This window comes from Falco rusticolus, chromosome W (assembly GCF_015220075.1).
Source record: "Falco rusticolus isolate bFalRus1 chromosome W, bFalRus1.pri, whole genome shotgun sequence".
NCBI lineage: Eukaryota > Metazoa > Chordata > Aves > Falconiformes > Falconidae > Falco > Falco rusticolus.
This window is the reverse complement of record NC_051209.1, coordinates 20,626,492-20,647,076: the sequence shown is the minus strand read 5'-3', so window position 1 is coordinate 20,647,076 and position 20,585 is coordinate 20,626,492. Positions and strand designations below refer to the sequence as shown.

Genomic DNA, 20,585 nt, shown 5'->3' with positions numbered 1-20,585 from the left:
CTGTTCCCAGAGTAAGAAGGTGGACAGGACCATTCTGCAGTAGCTGACATCAGTAGCTATCAGTCAAGGTAAGAGGGGAAATGAAATTGTACATAGAAATTCCAGCAAATATATGCCACAACCTTAAATAAATGTCTGTATGGGATTTTTTGATTGTTTGTTGTTTTCCTTCCACTAATGCAGCTCTATTGGTGTTTCTAACAGTGGAGGAAGGATGTAGGTGTTATCACCATGTCATCTGGTCCTGCTCAGGGCAATACTAATAAATGCTTGTAGATTTCTCTAGAAAAAGGCATTTTACTGCCTGTAAAAATGAGGTAATAGTTGTCAAAGTTGTGAAGAGAACATATTTACAATCATAAGAGATATGGTAGGATGGGATGAAGGATAACATCAAGGCACCTCCTCAAGGAAGTCAAAAGGGTGGTCTGAACTGGTAAGGTTCAGACAGGATGTGTTGGTACCTGATGTTAATAAACATAAAACAATCCATACTGGCAAATCTCTTCGTTCCTAAAGTGTCTCACTTCCTGCCTATTTCTGATAGCAACAACTTGTACCAGGATGTTTTCAACAATTGCTAATATTTCAGAAAAAACTAGATGCTGACAAGGAACTGCAAAGCCCAGTTTAAATTTTCCAGTGCAGGGAGTAAAGCTATTGTTTGATTAGTTATCAACTCTGAGCAATTAATTTAGCCTCTCCATATAAACTTCTAACTTACTAATAATTAATGAACCTTTTACAGTCTGGGTTAGAATCACAGATAAAGTGTTATCCATAGAAAACATTAATTAAAATAGCAGTAATTCTGTGTGTATGCCCAATTCTGAAATTATAAATGCACTGATTTTCAGATAACAGTATGATGAAAGTGTAAACATTTCTGTAGAACCTTTTCAGATGTTTTTAATTTTTCTGTAGGCAAGATAATGAAAACTAAGATATTATAAAGTCTGTTCTACTTTCTAAACAAGTCTTTCAGATAACCTAATTTTAAGTGATTACAATACCACAAAAATAGTAACTTTGTGGCATATAGTTAATTCTAGTTTTCTCTCTACTTTTAATTTTTTTAAGTTGCATGGCATGTCGAATTTAGCGTTACCTATTGTTTAATTATTAAAATATTCAGTTCAAGCTTAAACTATTTTACAAATTTAGTATATATTGCTACAAACAATATTATAAACAGAAATATTATATAAACCACAGATGTAACAGCATAAATATTAGCTATTCATGAGGCCTTATGAGATAGAAAGGGAAATTAATGTCTCCATCATTTGGTTGACAGGATTCAGATTTCTTTTTCAACCAGAGCAAATCAAAGTAGGAATAAAACCTGACTCCCTATTTTAGAGACACTGAACTACTGCAGAGTAACATCTCAGATGTTCTTGCCCGTGGCTTATAAAATTTCTCAGATTTATTTTTTCAGAAAATGTTAAGAATTATATCCTTGTCTCAGAAGACAACCATGGTGAAAGTGCCTTCTGACTAGGATAAGTTCCAAATTTCAGCCTATATTTAAAGATTTCTCCTCTACTTAGATGATTTACTTAGATGCAAGATTATCTTTCTGGCCCAAAACCCAAGCTTTCCAAACTAATTTTATTATTCAGTGCTCCTATATACCATATTATATTTTTAGGGGTGTAGCCTGCACCTCAGATAACCAACAGCCTTTTAGAAGTACCAGGCCTTGAGAGTAAGCATGTAGATAACATGTAGAGGACCAGAGGAAGGAGGAAAACTACTGGGGAATAAGAGCTGTGGAGTAAATCTTTTATATGCAGCCTACACTTCTAAAACTGCTCAAGTGAAGAGGATTTTTGTCTATTTTAAAGAAACTGAAGTTCCACATGTGAGAAAGAAGCGTAAGGCTTTGAATTGCTACCAGTTACTTTCCATATGTACCATTACTTTCTCACAGCTCTGTAACATCCAGCTTCCTAATGTTTATACCATGCATTTTTTGTTATAAATACCTGTCTTTCTAAATATATTCATAGCTTCAGTTTCTGCTTCTGTCTTTACATACCTAAGTCCACGTACAACAAGCAGTTCCACACACTGCTCTCTCTGACATAACTAAGGCCCTTCCACACAATCATTCATGCTGTATGGATTGATAGATTGCTGTGCTGAATTAAACCATTATTTTTTAGTTAGGCAAAAGATTATGATTGATGCCATTTAGAATGTCAAATTTCTAAAATATATCTTCCTCCAAAGTGTCCTAATAAGTTTTGCACATTAGTATTATCACCACACATATCTACACATTATTTTATTATTCAGACTCAAATACCTCCTCTCTCTTGAGCAAGCTCATCCTTCTTTATAATCTCATCATAGACTGCACTTCCTCAAAACAGGAAAGAAATTTGTTTGAAAGTATTTTTAACTGTCCGCTTATATCTAAGAGACCATGCATGAGTGAGTGTATTGCTTTTTGCTAGCCCAGAGATTAACCTGCTGTCCCTCAAATAGGGAAGCCGGAGCTTTTCCTCTATCACCATCTAGTGGGAAAGAAACAGGAAGTGCTGGAGGGCCGTGCAGTGGCTGTGGGCTGGCAGTTGGAGCGATTACCTTCTATTGACTCTGCTCCTGTGAACAGTGCTTGGAAATACGCACAGTTCCTGTCTTTCCACAGACGTGCACATAACTTATCTGAACTTCATAAGTATGAAATCAGGTTCTTGACAGAATGCCCTAACTGATGGATTTCACATTACCTGCTTTATCTGAATCTTGATATCCTGACATCAAATAACTCTCAGATAGGAGACTGAACTGAACATTAGATCAGAGATGTTAAAAAAATCCAGCCCAACAGCTCTGAGTACATCACCTTTTTTAACCTCTTACCATTTTGGACAGAAGCAGAGTATTTTTGAATGCCATAAATTCCATGCATGGAGATTAAAAATTAGAAACTTCCCTAGCTATTATTGAGAGTAAACATTTACAACAAATAATTGAGGTTTCTTGTAAAATAACAAGCCACAAAACTGGCATGATTATTTTAGGGAAATAAAACAACTGGACATAATTTGCTCAACCCCTGAAACAAGGACAAGAGTAAGACACTATGGAAAAACATGTCTTTGGGATAAAAATTCAAAGAACAGGGGAAGATTTGTAACACTTATTTCCCTTTTTGCAGCTTTAAAGCAATAACTCTAACAAAGTGGTAAAGAAAAAAATGGATGTCAGGACAAATTTTATATCAAATAGGGCTAAAATTTAAAAGATTTATTGATATTTTCAGAGACATTAGAGGGACATGGTAATAATTCAGAAAATTTTACATGGGCTAGGATATTTTAGTGTATGTGCTTCCAAACTAGATTTAAACTATTAAAGGGTGTCATTTCTCTCTTCATGTGTCAATATAGAGTTTAGAGTTACTTTTCTGACCTAGCTATGTATTTCCATACCTAAATTTCTTGTAAATATAATCCTAACACTGAATTTCTTGACATGAAAACTAGGCAGAAGCTGACAGATGCCATGAGGGGAATTCAGTTTAAAGCACTGTCCATACCAATGCTTTTTTGCAACCTTAAATATCAACCAAGGCCAAAGGTGGCCAAGGTACCTTTTACAAGAAAAGGTTTATGGGTGTTCTGAAAGACTGGTTTTATATTATTGTCGTTTATTTCTGAAGGAAGAAAAACAAGCTGTAGATTTTCTCTCTCTCTCTCACACACACACCCCCCCACCCCCCCACCCCCACCCCCCAGAATCATAGCCATCTGTGAGGCTGTAGTGTGAGAGAAAAGTCGTCCTTTCTAGAGTCTAACTGGAGAGGAGAACAGGAGGTCAATGGAATCAACCAGAACTTCAAAAGTCCCCAGTGCTCCCAACACTTCCTCATATGAAAAGGAAAGCTCTACATTTGACTGAAGAGAACCAAACAACAACATTTACTGAGTGAATACAGTACCCTTGTTTACCCTTTTATTTAAAACTTGCACAAATTCTCTAAGCAAAAGTAGACATTTCTTATATGTGTTGTATTAAACAAAATCTTGCAATTTATTGTTATTTTGCAAAATGGTTTCTTTCTCTTTTTACTTTTAAGGGTTATGTTTGCAATTGTATACCATGTGTGCTTTCTAGATTAGAAAACTAGGCCTAATGTTGAAATATAAACCAAATGTGCAAAACACTTTTCAAACAAGAAGTTATACAGCTGTAATAAATTTAAATATTCTAATGCCTAGTTTGTTATAGGAAATGTAATACCAGCATTCATGAATTGTCAGACACCAGTAGAAGTAACTCACCTTGCATGGCCTTAAGCACTCTAAGAACTGCAATTCATACATCCACTCATACAACTTAAGAGGCTTCTAGAAAAAGCTCTCCTGCACTAGCACAGGTGACACGAACTTCTTGCAGAACTTCTACCAGAACTCTTTCCACATGTTCCCTGCTACCAAGACATGCCTAATAACCTTAATAACTTGGAGTAAAAGCAACAGTTTTCTTCTGCATTTACTTTAAGCTATATACCTCCCTTTCTTCCTACAAAATGTAAATGTCTCTTACTGTACAGTTCAGTATGGTTCAGAACAGTATCCTTTAGGAATTAGAGAACAAAAGAGAATGGGAAGAAAAAGAGTGGTCCAAAGAAGGAACCTTGTTCCAGCAAAGATGTCAGAGAGGGAAAATACTGAAAGAGAAACATTTAATTGCAGCCATTAAGGTCAGGGAAAATTACAGATCTCCAGTGCTATGAACCCAGGAGACAATCCGAGGAAGGGAAACAGGGTTTTTAGAATTCAGTACAGCCAATAAACTGAAGAGGCTGAGAACTGAAAAGTTGATAATTTTTTATATGCCTTATTTAGAATAACTGAAGTTTTCTGAGGGATTGAACTACCACTTGAAGTTGAGGGGAAGCAGGAATAGAGAAATGGAGGATTAGTTGAAGAAACAGAAAATTTTATCTAAATGACCCCTCACATTATATTATTTTAAAAAGTAAGTACATTTACTACAGTTTTCTTTAATTCCTCTGCAATTCTAACTGAGAAAGACCGTATATCAAAACCTATAACATCTTACCATACACTTAAGTGCTTAAATTGAGAAATGGAGGTTAGGACCCCAGTTCTCAGGTCAGGACACATCCATGTCTCCAGTTATTGCTCAAGAGGAAGAAAAAAATGTTTCTGAAAGGAGCAAATGTTTTCCGCTGACCGAGGGCAACGTATGTCCTCAAGGGATGAGGAGATTGCTGATCTGGGGTGGCAGGTATGCCACAGGGTCAACAAAGTTTTCCACTTCAAAACTTAAAAAAGAAAGAAAAAAATCCGTTCACCCAATCAATACTTAAGCATTGATACATATCTCCACAACACTTATTAAGAAGAAAACACAATGGATGACTTTACCTGATGGCATTTAAGTCCATCTTGAGTTTTTACACTGCCCATATGCGAAAGTTCCTACAACCTTGACCTGTCTGTGATGTTTAAGTGTGACAGAGCTTGAGGCAGGATCCAAGTCTCTGAAAGAAAGAACCTTCTACAAGGGAGGATTGGGATTTGGCAGAAAAGGAATTAAAAGTTGAGTGTCGGTGCCGAGGAACCCAGCGGACTGTTCCATTACCTGGAGAGGGGGAAATCTACTTCCATGCTATTAATTATTCGCTATAAAATTAAAGATAAAATTTCAAAAGGAGAGCGATAAACAGTCATTATAAAGCATGAGGAGGAGATCTATGAATTAAAAGAGGTGAACCTGAGGTAAAATCTTGAGGGCACCTCTCTCCTTTCTCCTGCGTGGGCAAGTTCCACTCAGGCGCCTGGTTTGAGGGAGGAGGCGAGGTGGCACTCCGGTAGCGTGTTTGGGGTTGGCTGGGTGTTTTAGGAGCTTTTAGATCCACTTTTATTTCTCCTTCCAGCATCACCAGTGTTTCCCTCCTCACTGGCGCTGTGGCTGCTCATAACAGTCTCATTTATATGAGCAGGACTGGGAGGAGAGAAAAAAGGGAGAGCAGGGAAGCAGCGATGGGAGGTGGGGTTTGGAGTGACAAAGGCGCAGGCAGCGGCCACCACGGGGTCAGCCCGGGCTGCCGCTCAGTTAAGAGTCCAGTGACTTCTTCAGTCATAATCTGACGTACTGAGCCAAAATCTGCTCAGTAGGTGTAACAAATAGGCTTGGCTAACGGAAGTCCTGAGCATAAATGCAAGTAACTCGACCAGATTTCATACAAAGCGTTTTAAAGAACCGGAGGCTGGGTGAGACCCACCACAGGCAGTTCTCAGGAACATGCTCAGCCATTGAGTACTTCTCCAGGCATCTGATTACACTAATGTATTGGAGTATTTGATATATTGTGTTCTTTAAGAATAATTTAAAATGTCAGTGTATACAAAAAATACTTTTTGCTATTAAGTGATTATACTGTGGTGTCTTTGATTTAGAGGCCCATAATAAAAATTTCTCAAGAAAGTGAGGAACTGGGTTCTTTGATCTGCACCTAGATGACAAGAAACTGAGGGCACTTAAAATGTTCATGAAGTAGCTGGTGTAGGAGCAGCTATCAGTGATAAACATGAGAGCTTTCCATCATACTAAAAATATTTCTGTAGAATCATAAGCATGTGCAGTGCTTCCCAAGCAACTTTAAAATGCCAGTCTCACTTCCTCTGAGAAACTCTGAAACTTAAAAGCAAACCAAAACCACACAGAATAAACAAATTAGGAGCATAAAATGAGGTGAATAGGAGGGGTATTGTCTTTGGAAAGTCCAATTAATTTTTTTAATGTGATAGTTTCTTCTATATAATTAATAAGAACATTTATTGACTACCCAATTACACCTAAGTACCTGAGTAGTATAAGCAATAATACTGTGATAACATGGTATGTATGGAGACTCCATATACTAAAGAGAAAGAAGAGATTGAACTACATTATAACAACTGTGATCCCTCTGGGGCACACCAGTGAAACATCACCAGGAAGTCTGCATTAATCATTGTTCTGGCACTATTTGTGGGGGGTTTTTTTGTGGATAAATAAGGACTTCAGTGCACTAAGCAATCCTGAACCTTTCTTGAGCTCTACATTAACAAATAACCAAACATAGTATTTAATTAAGAAAAAGTTGCCATATGCTTTTGCAGCCAAAGGGAAGTATGTATGCTGGATGAAACCTATTAGATTAATAGTACCACAACTTTTTGCTTGGCACATACATGGTTGTAAGAATTTGTCCTTTAAATTTTTGCAGATGAAAAGAAAACATTCCTAAAGGCAATAATTAGTTATTATTCTACAGCTACTGAAACATGTAGTTGTATTCCTATAGCCTGATTATTACAGGTCTATAACTTCCCTGAAATTACATGTGAAATTTTTGATTTCAGGCATTTTGGCATCAGTATATAGCATTTCGGCATCAGTATATAGCATTTCAAATGAAATTTTGGGGAATCAGAGAAATTATATTTATTACATGTGAAGAGCATCAGCCATAAATAAGTCATATAGACATCTCTGAACTGCTTTTAGAAGAGGGCAAAGCTGTTACAAGGCCTTGTAAGAAAAATCTTCATTTAAAAATACACATTTGTTTTTATTGTTGGGAGGGAAGATTATTAAAGGAGTGAGAAGGAGGAAAAAAGATGTAACTAACTGCTAAGGATAATCAGTTTGATAGATTGTGAATGTTCAACAGTTATGCAGTTTTATACTAACTTCATAACACTATGAAGGTCATCAGAGTGCTGTGTAACACAATGTTCATGATAATGAAACAAAGCCTCACAGGCTATAAAATATGTGACACTCCTGCCCCTATAGACCATGTTATATTTTTGAGTTAATCATCAACAATATAGGGACACTAAGCGTTTTTCTCTTTTCAAGCTCTAGCTGGTATTAATGAGAAGATTTAGAAAATAAGGGGACTATAAGATTATGATGTGACTAACTGTAAAATAAAGACCAATGCCTTGCATTCAAAATTTAAATGGACTAGAAAAAGCTACATTTACCTTTATTAATCTAGATTTTAAAAGCAAAACAAAATCCCCAAACTTCTATTAGTACTTGTTTAGATGACCAATTTTTCATGAAACTGCATTATTAAGGAAAACTCAGATGAGGTTAACATCAAAATACATAGCCTGTACAACTCAACATGCCCCTAGACTAGACAGTCAACTTTAGTACTTCTGAAGATTACATGGAAACATCCAAGTTTTCATAGCATAAGTAATATGCTAAGCTCTTAACAGTCAGTCATAAACACAGCACATTTATATTTTAAATTAAAAAAAAAGAAATGAAACATTTACACTCTATAGTCTAAATGAAGTTTCTGAAATTAGCTGTGAAAAAACTGAAAATTGAAAGATCATATTTTCAAGTCTGCACATATATAACAATTTTTCTGAAACAATATTTTCATATAAGTATTTCTTATGGTACACTATATTTTAAACATCAATTTTATAGCATGGGTTTTACAATTAATCTCTTTACCAAGAGTATTCCTTATTTAACTGACTTTTTTATCCAAATGTTATTCAACACAAATACCTTTTCTATAGTATTAAAATAGGATATCCACCAAAACAAATTTTACATTCACCTTCTGCGATGAAAGTTTATTAAATAATGATTGATTACTGCTTATGAAAAAGTCTTTGATCATGTATTTAATTAGGAATTGTTTAACTTGGACAGTGAGTTCAAGGGCAACTATAAATCACATTTAATGGATCCAACAGGTGGTGCTTGTCCTAAGCCCCCTGAACAGGCAGGATGTGAGCAGGACCATCCAGACAAAAAATACTGTGTGCAGCTGTGTCATGACAGTAACTCAACCACGCTTGGATGTCTGGCCAATGTCCCTGATGTGTGTGGACCTTATGGATCATGAGATAGCGTACACCTGCACTTAGCCTAAACTTAAAAGTTTGCAAACGCTAGGTATGTAAGCTGGGTTGTTTTTTTTTTTTTTTGCTGAGTATAAAGGCGGGCAAGCTCCAGGACTGGGCCAGAAGCCTCATCTACAGGTGGATGCACCATATAGGAACTTCCCAGTTACCAAGAGACTCCTGGCACTGGCTGCAATGGGGCTTCCCAGCCAAAGTGGGGGTCAGGATGATGTTATTAAGGTGGTAATTGGCCATGTATCCTTTTCTTAATCGCTGTAATGCTTTGCAGTAAGGATGTGATGCTTTGCTCATATTGCTCTTCTATCATATTGTGCATAATAACTAGTACTGTTTCCTTTTATCATATTGCATACTATCTTCCTTTATTATATTACAATATAATAAACTACATTTATTTTTATATTTGATTTGGAATCCATTTTTGCTTGGTAGCCAGTCAGTCAGCAAAACACCTACTCAAAGACATAATAAATTATTCTTTTGCCTCTATGGGCATTTGACTAGTTTGTAAACATTATTACAAGAAAAAATAAAACAGCAAGATCATTGCTTATAGAGAGAACCTTTTTTAAGCCAGTGGATTCTTTAAGAGGAACAGGTAGAGATTTATATTTTGGATTATTTTTGCCAATGAAGAACAGTCAAAATAGGAAAAGAAGGCAAGTAAGGGCTTTTATATGCTGCCTCTATATTTGGAAGCAAGTGAGAAGGAAACAATCTAAAACATTAGGGAAAACACAGTCTAATGGCAGAGAAAATATAAATATTACCCAAGAAAATGCAAGAGAAACAAGCGCTTTGACCAGAAGAGAGCAATCACTAGTGTAGTCTGGAAATGAGGGGAAACAGCAGTGGAACCATGGAAGGTATGAAAGTAACTAGTAACTTCAGGAAACTCTAGCAAATGAAAGTATTAAAAAAATATTTAAAGGGGCATATGCATATATTATCCTGTCAGGAAAATTCATATTTTGAGTGCTGCCAGGTTATTGTAATTTATGGATCTATTTAGAAGGCAACTGTCTTTAAAAATGGAAACGTATTCTTATGTGCTTTGACTTGAATGGCTAGTGGATTGCCTCTGTCAGAAAAAATATATGATGGCATCAGATATTTTGATGCACTCTATTTCTAATGATTGTGCATACATTCTTTTCCTCTGAAACCATGGGAAAATTTCACTCAGTCTCAAGTCCTTTTTGCTTGACAGTCATCTTGAATCTCTCTTGCTCCATTTTCCTTAGAGCTATGCTCCCAGTGATTGCTCAGACCTGTGTATGAGTTTCTGTGCCTTCTCTGCATCTGTTCCTATGGCATTTTTGGGTTTTTTTTCTCACACATCTAACTTCAAAATATTCAATAAAATATGTGCTGCCCATATGTGCCTTTTTTTGGGTGGTGACATGTACCCATGTTCTCGTGGAGGCTGTTCTTGTTCCAGAAAGTTTAACTACTTTTAAGCAATTTTAATTTTTTAGCAATTTTAAGAAGCACTGTCTATGATAATTAGCTGTAATATGTTTTATCTAACATTATGGCTAAGAGACCATCTTAATACATTGAACTCTGCATGGAAAACATACTACCAAAAGCACAGGTATACATATTACAGCCTCCTTAAGAGAGTGACTATATTGTCTTTCATATCAGTACTTGCACTGGAATGCAATCTTTACTGGGAATACAGTAGATAAAGTTGGCAAACCTACAAAATGTTCAATAGTAACTAAAAACTATAAATTAACATTAATTAACAACGCTGTGCATGCTAGTGTTCTTTCATTATAGTCAAGATTTGTAAACAATTTCCGCTTACCTATAACCTTTAAGAAAACTGCTCATGCTTAATCCCGTTATTTCTCCAAATCTTAGGACAAGATTTTCTATGCTGTTCTTCTCTTCAAAGATGAATTACATTTAAGGAACCTGAGGGAAGTCATATAGGTATTTTAAAACAGCGGGAGAACAAATAAAGAAATTTAAACATCAAAAACTTTTGCAGCACTCTCAAAACTAGCCAGCTGCAACAAGGTCTTTTACCATCACATACCAAGTTAACTTCAATAAGTAGTTAGCACACCTTGCCCCGGCACAGCCACCAATCCCCCACAAGGTTTCTAAGGTCCATCTACTGTTCATGCTGTTTCTTCATACTCTTCAGGCCAGTCCCTCAGCTTCTTGCCTCTGCTGCCTTCTCCTCCTCTCTCCTCATCCAGGTCTCTCTCTCTCTCTCACACACACACCCCTGAAGCCAGCCCACAACTGTATGTTATCAATGTTAATTAACCCAGCTTCATTCCTCTACAAAAAACTAGAATTTAAATATATCATGATGCAGAAAAGGACATTTTTCATAAATAGATCATTTTGACTTGATTTTAAAGTTATGGTGTTATGAGCAAAAAGCAGGTGCAGATCCCTCAGGGATGAGGCACAACACTCAGCAACTGAAAACTTTGGCTTTAATGAAAGTGTATGGTTACCACTGTGGGAGCCCCTGGGACACCATCACTAATCAAATAAGGACCCTATGCAGTGGAGCCCTACTAGGAAGTGAAGCTCAAAGGAAAAGCACCTCAGGGGTGGATAATAAAACGTGTGCTTATTAGCATATCATATATATGCAATGTCTTGTTACCGTGGTTTAACCCCAACCGACAACCAAGCATCACACAGCCACTTGCTCACTCCCCCCCACCCGGAGGGGTGGGGAAGAGAATCAGAAAGGAATGTAAAACTTGAGGGTTGAGATAAGAACAATTTTATAATTTTAACAGAACAAAAAAAAGAACAATAATAACAATTATAACGGAAAAGGGGGGGGAAGGGTAAAACGCAAAGGAAAAGGGAGAAAGGAAAACAAGCAATGCACAGTACAACTGCTCACCACCTGCTGACCAATGCCCAGCCAGTCCCTGAGCAACAATCCCCCCCAGTTAACCCTCCAAGTTTATATACCAAGAGCCAAAACACAGCACTGTACTAGCTACTAAGAAGAAAATTAACTCCATCCCAGCTGAAACCAGGACACTTGTTTTGCTTATTAGCAAAGTAGCTGATGTAATGCGGGTGGTGTTTGAATTCTGAGATCTGCAGCTAGCCACCCTCATTGGCACCCATGCAGGGGTATGTGCAGATGGGTGGGGTGGGTAAGCAAACTATCCTGGGTTACCGTGACAATGAAATAAAATGTGCTTGGGACTCTACATACTCCTATGGGGAGAAAGAAACTATCCCAGGTTACCGTAACAACAAGATAAGATGTTTTATTTATCCTTACTCCTTTTCCATTTTTATCTTAAAATAAATTACATTTTAGAAATTATTTTCATTATGTTAGCCATAATTTAAAGGAGTGCAAAAGTTACTTGTGTTTATTTAATTTTATTGCACAATGTATGCTTCCTGTTCCTTTTCTCACTATAATTTTTTTTTCATAAGGATGTCTAAAAGAAAGAGGGACATCTGTTGCAAGTTAGAAGGCTGTTTTAGCCACCATAAAGGACTTTCTAAAATGTCTTCATATGAACAAAAATCTAACTTGATAGCCAAATTCCAATCAACATTCTTTTGTCAGGTTTCTGGATAAAAAAAATAGGTGATTAATTGCTTCAATAAAGAATTAATTGGAAATATGAATGTGATTTATCTCTAGGTAGAGGACCACAGTTCTCTCTTTCTTACCTTCCTTTTGGCTAATTGCTCCAAGGAGACTGCATTAGGTGTATCTATAAAATGCAATGTAAATGAAACCACCATAAAACATTCACAGGCACTGGAAATAATTTGTCTAAAAACTGTGTATTAAAATGTTCGAACAGACCTTGGCACAGGCTAAAAGCATGCCAGCTAGTACTTTCCTAAACAATTCCTGGGCACGGTTTGGGAGTTAGTGTGAGTCAGGAACCATTCCCAATGGGCAGTAGATGCATGTGACTATCCTGTTTTGAAGAATAAAAGGGTTTAATAATAAAGGCATAAAACATTGTATGGTTACCAATCTCAGTGCCAGAGAACAATCCCAGACATGTTTAACCTAATAGCTTATATGTAGCCATTGAATCTTTTGGCTGATATGGATAACACTTCAGTATCTGAAGAATGGAAAAGTTCTGCTTTCTTTCAAAGAAGCAGTTTTTAAAGGCCTAAGCCCAAGAAGCTTTTAACATACATGATTTAGATAATCATCTCTCTGTCTCAAATCATTTTTTACTGGCAAGATCGTTAAAAAGGGCATGGCAAGGCATTTTAAGCATGATATGATGTTCTCAGATTTCTTTAATCCATAAAAGTGTGGCTTTCAGCTTGCACCAAATACAACAGTCCATCAGGCCAATTTTTAATTTCTGTCCTTTGTCAGAAGATGAATGTCCACATTAACTTGCTGGCCCATGAAACTGCATCAATTTACCTTTACACCTTAAAAAGTTAAAAAAAAAAATTAAATGCCTGAATGTGTTTATCGTAATCTCTCAAAATAATCCATAGCAGCCCTCACATCTCTTGTATGAAATTGCACAGGATTTGTTATGTAACCGACATGCAGTTCTATATCTCTGTTATAAAACATGATGGTAAGTTGCTTTCCCAGTGCCCGTCCAAAAAAAGACTTTTGAGAGGATAAAGTCATATGAGGCTCAGATTAAAGAAAAAAAAAAATTGTGGGAAGTTCAGGAAGTTATAGCAGGAACGGTACCTGCTTTCTTTCTGAAGTTCACCAATAGTGAATCCACAGAAAAGAGCCTAAAGAGCATCTTTAGCCAGATTTCAGATTTCTTTCAATGACAATGTATAACTGATCATTTATCTTCCCTACAAAAATAACTGTTATTATGTCTGTTCTTACAGCCCTAACAATACTGGGACAATCTACTTGTCCAGCAGAGTATTCTATCACTGACCTCTTTTTCTGTTATATAATGTATTTTATTGTTATCTATATTTTATAATCTAAATTACATATATTATCTGTGTTTTAAATTTTTGCCTTGCATAATCAAAAACTGACTGTAACATTCAAATGAAAATACTAGAGCTTTGTCTTCAATATTTTTCCTCCATATATAACAAGTATACATTTTAAAAGACATATTTGCCATAGAATCCATATCCCTTCTTCATAGAAACAGAAGCATATTCTTAACACAGTAGAGACAGTGCAAGTTTGTCACTTAAGAAAAAATTAAAAGATGAAATAGTATTATTTCATTCCATATGAAATTCTTGTTGGTAAATTATGCTAAATAATTAGAATAAAACACCCAAACCAACAAACACAAACCTCCATCTGCCTTACCAGAAAAAAAAATAAAATAAAATCAGTAGTCACCATCAAGTTCTAAACTTAGAGCAAGTACCTATACAAATATTTTACTACTCAATATGCAGGCTTCCTTAGTTTTTTATTTTACCTGTACCACTGAAGGCCTCATCTGATATTAGGTTGCTTACTTCTCACAATGAATATTCCATAGTGAATTAATTGCATGGTGCTATTATTTACTCCTTTGAACTAAAGTCAATGCAAAGAGCATAACTTTATCTTACCTGCCATACAGCATTCAGCATTACATTCTTCCTACTCGCTGTTGTAGTTCAGCCTTAACACCAGACTCCCAATCATTTGAATAATTAAATTTAGGATGATAGCTATATGATTGCATTACTATATTACATTCAGATAATAAGCTGAGTTACTTTCAATTATTTTTTTAAAAATTAAAAATATACCATCAGGTGGATAACTGGCTAGCTGAAAAAGGTCTCATAGACATAGTCCAGCTGGCTGGACAAAAATGCACATCGCGCTCAGCTTATCTGAAGTAAAGCAAAATACACTGTCTTTGGCTGTCCTTGTTACACAATAACAGGAAGATTTCGGTGGGAAAAGAATGTTGCAGGTGGGAACAGAAAACTACAGAAGAGAAACTAGGGGCAGGCTTGATATTTAGGCAACTAACCAATAATGAGCTTAACTTTTGTAATATGTATGAGCTAATTATAACAAGGCATAAAAGGCACAATAAACGAAGTCTGCTGATCACTCATATTGAGCGACTGTGTCTTCCCTCCGTCGCGACAAATGGCGCCCGAACAGGGACCCTAGAGAGGGCTGAACCTGCGAGCCACGGTTCGGCGGAGATTCGGGTACCGGTGCTGAAAGCAGCGCAGGAGGCGGAAGGGCACAGTCCCCGCGCCCGGGAGCACCTACAGAGGGTCCCGCCGGCCACGCGTCGCCGAAGTCTCGCAAAGGCTGCAACAGCGCTGACGAAGGTATGGAGAGACAAGCGACGTACGATTCGCTCATATGCTTTTTAGAAAAGCGGAGCGTTCGGGACATAGATTGTAAAAAGGAATTCCTCGGGTTATTAGCGTATGGGATAGCATCTGGGTCCCCCGCGGCAGCGGCGAGCGGCGGCGCGCGGCCCGGCAGGCCCCTTCCCGGCCGCGGTTTCTCTCCAAGGCGGCACCATCCCCCCCCCCCCCTCCGATCGGCGCCATGGCGATGCAAGCGGCCAAGCGAGCTAACATCCGGCTATCCCAAGGGATCAATCGGACCCTTTATATTCGGAACCTGCCGTATAAAATCACAGCGGAGGAAATGTATGATATGTTTGGGAAATACGGACCTAGTCGACAACTCAGAGTTGGAAACACTCCTGAAACAAGAGGCACAGCTTAAGCTTCTCAAGGAAAAATACGGAATTCATTACAAACCTACCAAAAAAAAAAAAGGTGCTTCAGATGTCCCCTACAAGAAATGGGTTTCTGCCTTGAACTAGCAAACATCTCTGTGTTTAACGAGAAGCCTTTTTGCCTTGATGGAGATAATTTATGCTGTATTCTGTATTTATGCTGTATTCTGAATGTGGAAATTGGTTGGGACTAGGAGGCTGGCTTAAAGGCATTTTGCAAACGGGATTATTATTTTTGATCATTATTGTAATAATAGTTTTTTGATCAAAACCAGCCAAAATTATTTGTAAGCATTAGGCATATCTGAAGAGAATGCCTTTATTTGAATCAGCAGTTAAGGTGTAGTTTAGTCTGAGGCTGTGGTTTTATCTGCTTCTGGTGAATTTTTGAAGTGATGAAATCAGAGATACAAGGTATACTAAGAGTTATGAGGTAATAAGGTAATAATCTAAGTAAGGGTGCTGTCTTTTATATCTACAAGTGCAACATGCTTTTATGTAGCAGAGAGAAACTTTAACAATAATGTTGCTTGAGCGAGATGTGCATGTGACAACTTGGGAAAAGGGATATCACAACTGGAGTGCAACAGTGTTTCTACGTCTGGCAGAGTGAAATCTTTCAAGGGCTGAGTTTAGACAGTCTAAAATAAATTGTTAGTATTCAGAAAACCCATCTTAAGCCTCTTTTGCTTACATAGTGTTATGGAAGTCAACTGCTATTGTAGAGAATTAATGATTTTTTAATACATATTAACAAATACTACTATTTTAACTTGAGGCAGTTGAGTGAGAAATACTCACGTGTAGCATTTGAGGGAATGTCAGCATAAATCGCACTTACAGTAAGACTGCATTTTTAATTACTGTACTCGTTAAGATTCGATGATGCCATAAGGCTAAGGCCTTTTATCACAGATTGGTTCTGAACTAAAAGGTGTGTGCACATGTAGATATGCACATTTGTGTTATTTTCCTTAATTGGCTACAAAATAATATAATTAGGTTGGGGACTAGATCTTGGGAATTTGTCTATTATACTTCTGTTTGTTAAGGAATGTGCATAACACACAGCACCCATGTAGGCTTGGCTTGTGGCATAGTTGTCAAATTTAGCATAGACATTCAGACAGATAAGCAACGTACTCTTCTTGTGTGTATCACCTACAAGCCATTATGGCTTAGTGTGTAAATCTGTACGTAACTATTGAAAAATCCCCTTATGAATGTATATAGCTTAGAACTAATTTTTCCCCTTTGTTAATTCTTTGATATCAATGAGGTATTCTTCAGAAAATGTAGGGACTGGTTGGTTGCATAAGGGTAGTTGTTATTTGGACAGAAAATTGTTAATGGTCAGGGATTTTCCACTAAAATATTTGCAAATATTCCTAGTCAAACATCAGTTTGGTTTCTTTTTGGGTTTTGAGCTTGCATTAGTCCATGTTCAGAACTTTAAAATTACCTTTGAAGTTTTTAAACTTTTTATATCACTGGAACAGAAAGAGCATCTAAATTAAAGCTTCAAGCTAACTTTATTTTTCAAGTATTTCAGGAATTATACTTCTGAACTGAGATTTTATAAGTTGGCTGTGTATTTTCCTGTGTTAAAACGCTGTTATTGAAAATGGTCAACCAGGCCCATGTCGCCCAAAATAAAGATGGGGGAATTGTGGATAACTGGCTAGCTGAAAAGGGTCACATAGACATAGTCCAGCTGGCTGGACAAAAATGCACATCGCTCTCAGCTTATCTGAAGTAAAGCAAAATACACTGTCTTTGGCTGTCCTTGTTACACAATAACAGGAAGATTTCGGTGGGAAAAGAATGTTGCAGGTGGGAACAGAAAACTACAGAAGAGAAACTAGGGGCGGGCTTGGTATTTAGGCAACTAACCAATAATGAGCTTAACTTTTGTAATATGTATGAGCTAATTATAACAAGGCATAAAAGGTGACTGTAAGAGACAATAAACGAAGTCTGCTGATCACTCATATTGAGTGACTGTGTCTTCCCTCCGTCGCAACACCATCATAATGCTAATTTCTAAATATTTTACTGAGACATCACATTTATTTAAAATTCTGCCCAGAAATACATACTACCTGTAAATTACTAACAGGTAAATATAACAATGTTTGTTCATCCCATTAACAACTTAAAATGACAAGCACCTTTATGTTATACCAGCCCTTACAGAATCAAAAATGGAAAAGCACAATACATTTTTCATTCATTCTATAGAAAAAAAATTAATGACAACAAGCAACCGCTAAGAAAACATTGGTGTCAGGTGTGTTTTTACAGTAATATTACATGCTGTCCAGAATTTATGAAGCTAAATGACAACATGTAGCTGTCAGGGAAATTAACATCAGAATGAAAAGGGCAAAGAGGCCTCCAGTATTTTCAACAGTGTATACATGCATATTGTATAACTAGAAAGCTTTTTATCTCAGTACACAGTTTCAAACAGCAGCAAGAGAGGTACCTACAACAACGTATTTTTTTGTGAAAATTGCTTGAGAAATACATTTTAAAACCAGTACTGTCTGCATGGAGATCTCCAATTCCTGCCTTTTAAAGTTACACTAAAACTACTGAATTATTGATTCTTTGAAGAACAAGAAATTAGTCTCAGAATAACTGACTGTGCAAACACCTTAGATTTATGGGAGCCCAGTCATTTGTTTAGGGCAAAAGAAACATTCTCCCTTGACATCAAAGGGAGCAGGATTAGGTTCTAAAGCTTTACCCTGAATCTTGCAGTTCATTTTCAGGGCTACATAGGCGTGGATTTATCAGGGGAATTCAGAGAGCTTTGCATTTGCATAGCCATCAGCTTTGTTTAGTGCAGCATATGCTCCTTAAGTGTGCCACAGTCATGGTTGTATGACTGCATAACTCCTCCCATACAGATTAGGACCACCTCTACCCCATGACTAAGATCTGGAACAGACATAAGATTTAAATTATCTTTTGATATGCTTTCCAGTAATATTATGAAATACTTGTTTTTATCCCTTTTTCTGGGCATTTCAGGCATAACAAGATGAACCCCATGCATACTAAAATATCTTTTTAGGAACATAGTGAGTTTTCATTCTGCAATAAATCTTTGTTAGTAGACCTTTGAAGACAAAAGGAATACAAGGAACCACTTGTCTGAATGCAACTGAAGAATTTGCACTTTCCTTTAAAAAAGTAGATTACAGTAATATCTAATGGAATAAAACATATTTAAGTATTTAATTTCCCTTAAAAAAATGTCCTGATTTGCTCATGTGTGTTACAACACCTTCTAAAACAACTAATGACTTAAATTAGTTGTTTTCTTGTGCAGGTAAAACATCATAGTACTCAGACAAAACAGCCATTTCTACAAATTCTTTTAGTTGAATGGGATTTTAAAAGCATAAAATGGTCCAGTGACATTCTCACTGGAAAATTCCAACAGAAACAAAGTAGTCAAATATGTGTTGTGTCTTACCATGATGTTTGTACTGGCTAAACCATATTTCATATGGAAGACACATGGCATTTGAAAAGCAAAATTTCAGTATTTACATTTTATTTACACCCTAAATCACCAATTAAGAAAAAAATCACTATATAAATAAGTTACTAAAATCACATGAAGACTCCATCAACATGAATTGGTAACAATCAGAAGTAGACTGAAGTAGTATTCCTAGACCAACTTTGTCATTTTTGAATCATATTTTCCTTTGAATTCATAGGTGTACATGTCCACATAAATATGCGTATGTGAATTCTTAAATAGGTAGTTTATTAAACTTTAGTTTGTTACCAAAAGAAGATAAATATTTCCCCCTTGACTTACAGAGTTGCACTGTATTAAATTAAGCACAAAGACTTATGAACATACTTAGTTTACTACACCAATATCTATTTCAAATGAATAATTAAGTTGTGAATGAATAAACCTTTTATATGAACTTGGAACAAAGGTATATAATACATTTATTTCAGAGCCCAGTTTACTCTGTCTCCATTAAACTTACATGAGCATGTACCCATTAAATATTTGTATTTCCAGTACTGAATTACCATATTCTCCAGTGCTGTCTTCATTTCTGTACTTTCAAACAAAACCACATACACTTGTAAAATGAACTTTGATTCATCCAACATTATAAATTTAATAGTCTTTTAAGCTTGAGAAAGGCATTTTAAATCTGTATTAAAGACAGAGAACTATTCAGGAAATCCTAAGACTTGGAAAAATTCAAGTGCATTGGTGTGAGATATTATCCCTCTGTGCAAATAATATCCATCCAAAGCTGAAAGGGTGTGTTTATATGTTACAGAATATTTAAAGCTGGCTGTGTCCAAATGTATGGCTGAATCCTGAAGTCCACAGACAAGGAAGGCTTCCTCTGAAAATCAAAGGATTTTTGTCCAAGTACTGAGGAGCAAAACTATATAAATAGGAAAATACATAGTTGATTCATCAGATATAAATGATATTATCCCATTCTATTATTATTCACAGTTTACCTACACAGAGGAAAATCAGAAAATCTTTCAGACTAGGACATTCACTTTCATCAAACACTCCATCACAACCCAAAATTAAAATATTTCCAGTAAATCTAGCGGTGGTGGTGGAGAGCACCAGCCTCCAGCAAAGGGCCCCGAATTTAAATATCAGCATTCCCCCCCATGCTCGTTTCGGTACGCCCACCTGGAGATTCCTCGCCCCAGCAACGTTTCCAGCATCGGGTGTTTCAGTTCCTGCGACGCGGCCTATTTACACCCGCAGAGATGGACATTAGCAGTAACACTAACTCCAGCAAGTGTCCAGCCGGGTCTGACACATCTCACCCGCTGGGGCGGGAGGATGGACACACGAGACGACAGGACTGCCACCTTTGTGGGTTCATTTTAAGATGCTTTTTTTAAGTCTGCCTCCTGCAAGACGGCATTTTTTAGTTCT

The 20,585-nt window shown here is 36.7% G+C and overlaps 1 long non-coding RNA gene across 1 annotated transcript; it reads right to left on the bottom strand.

Moving 5' to 3' along the window:
* Positions 1-5,200: 5,200 nt before the first annotated feature.
* On the bottom strand, positions 5,201-20,577 carry LOC119140679. The gene is made up of 3 exons (XR_005101678.1): positions 20,334-20,577; positions 10,750-10,859; positions 5,201-5,308 (listed from the first exon to the last, which is right to left on the bottom strand). It is a non-coding gene; the product is annotated as an uncharacterized LOC119140679 (long non-coding RNA).
* Positions 20,578-20,585: the final 8 nt, after the last annotated feature.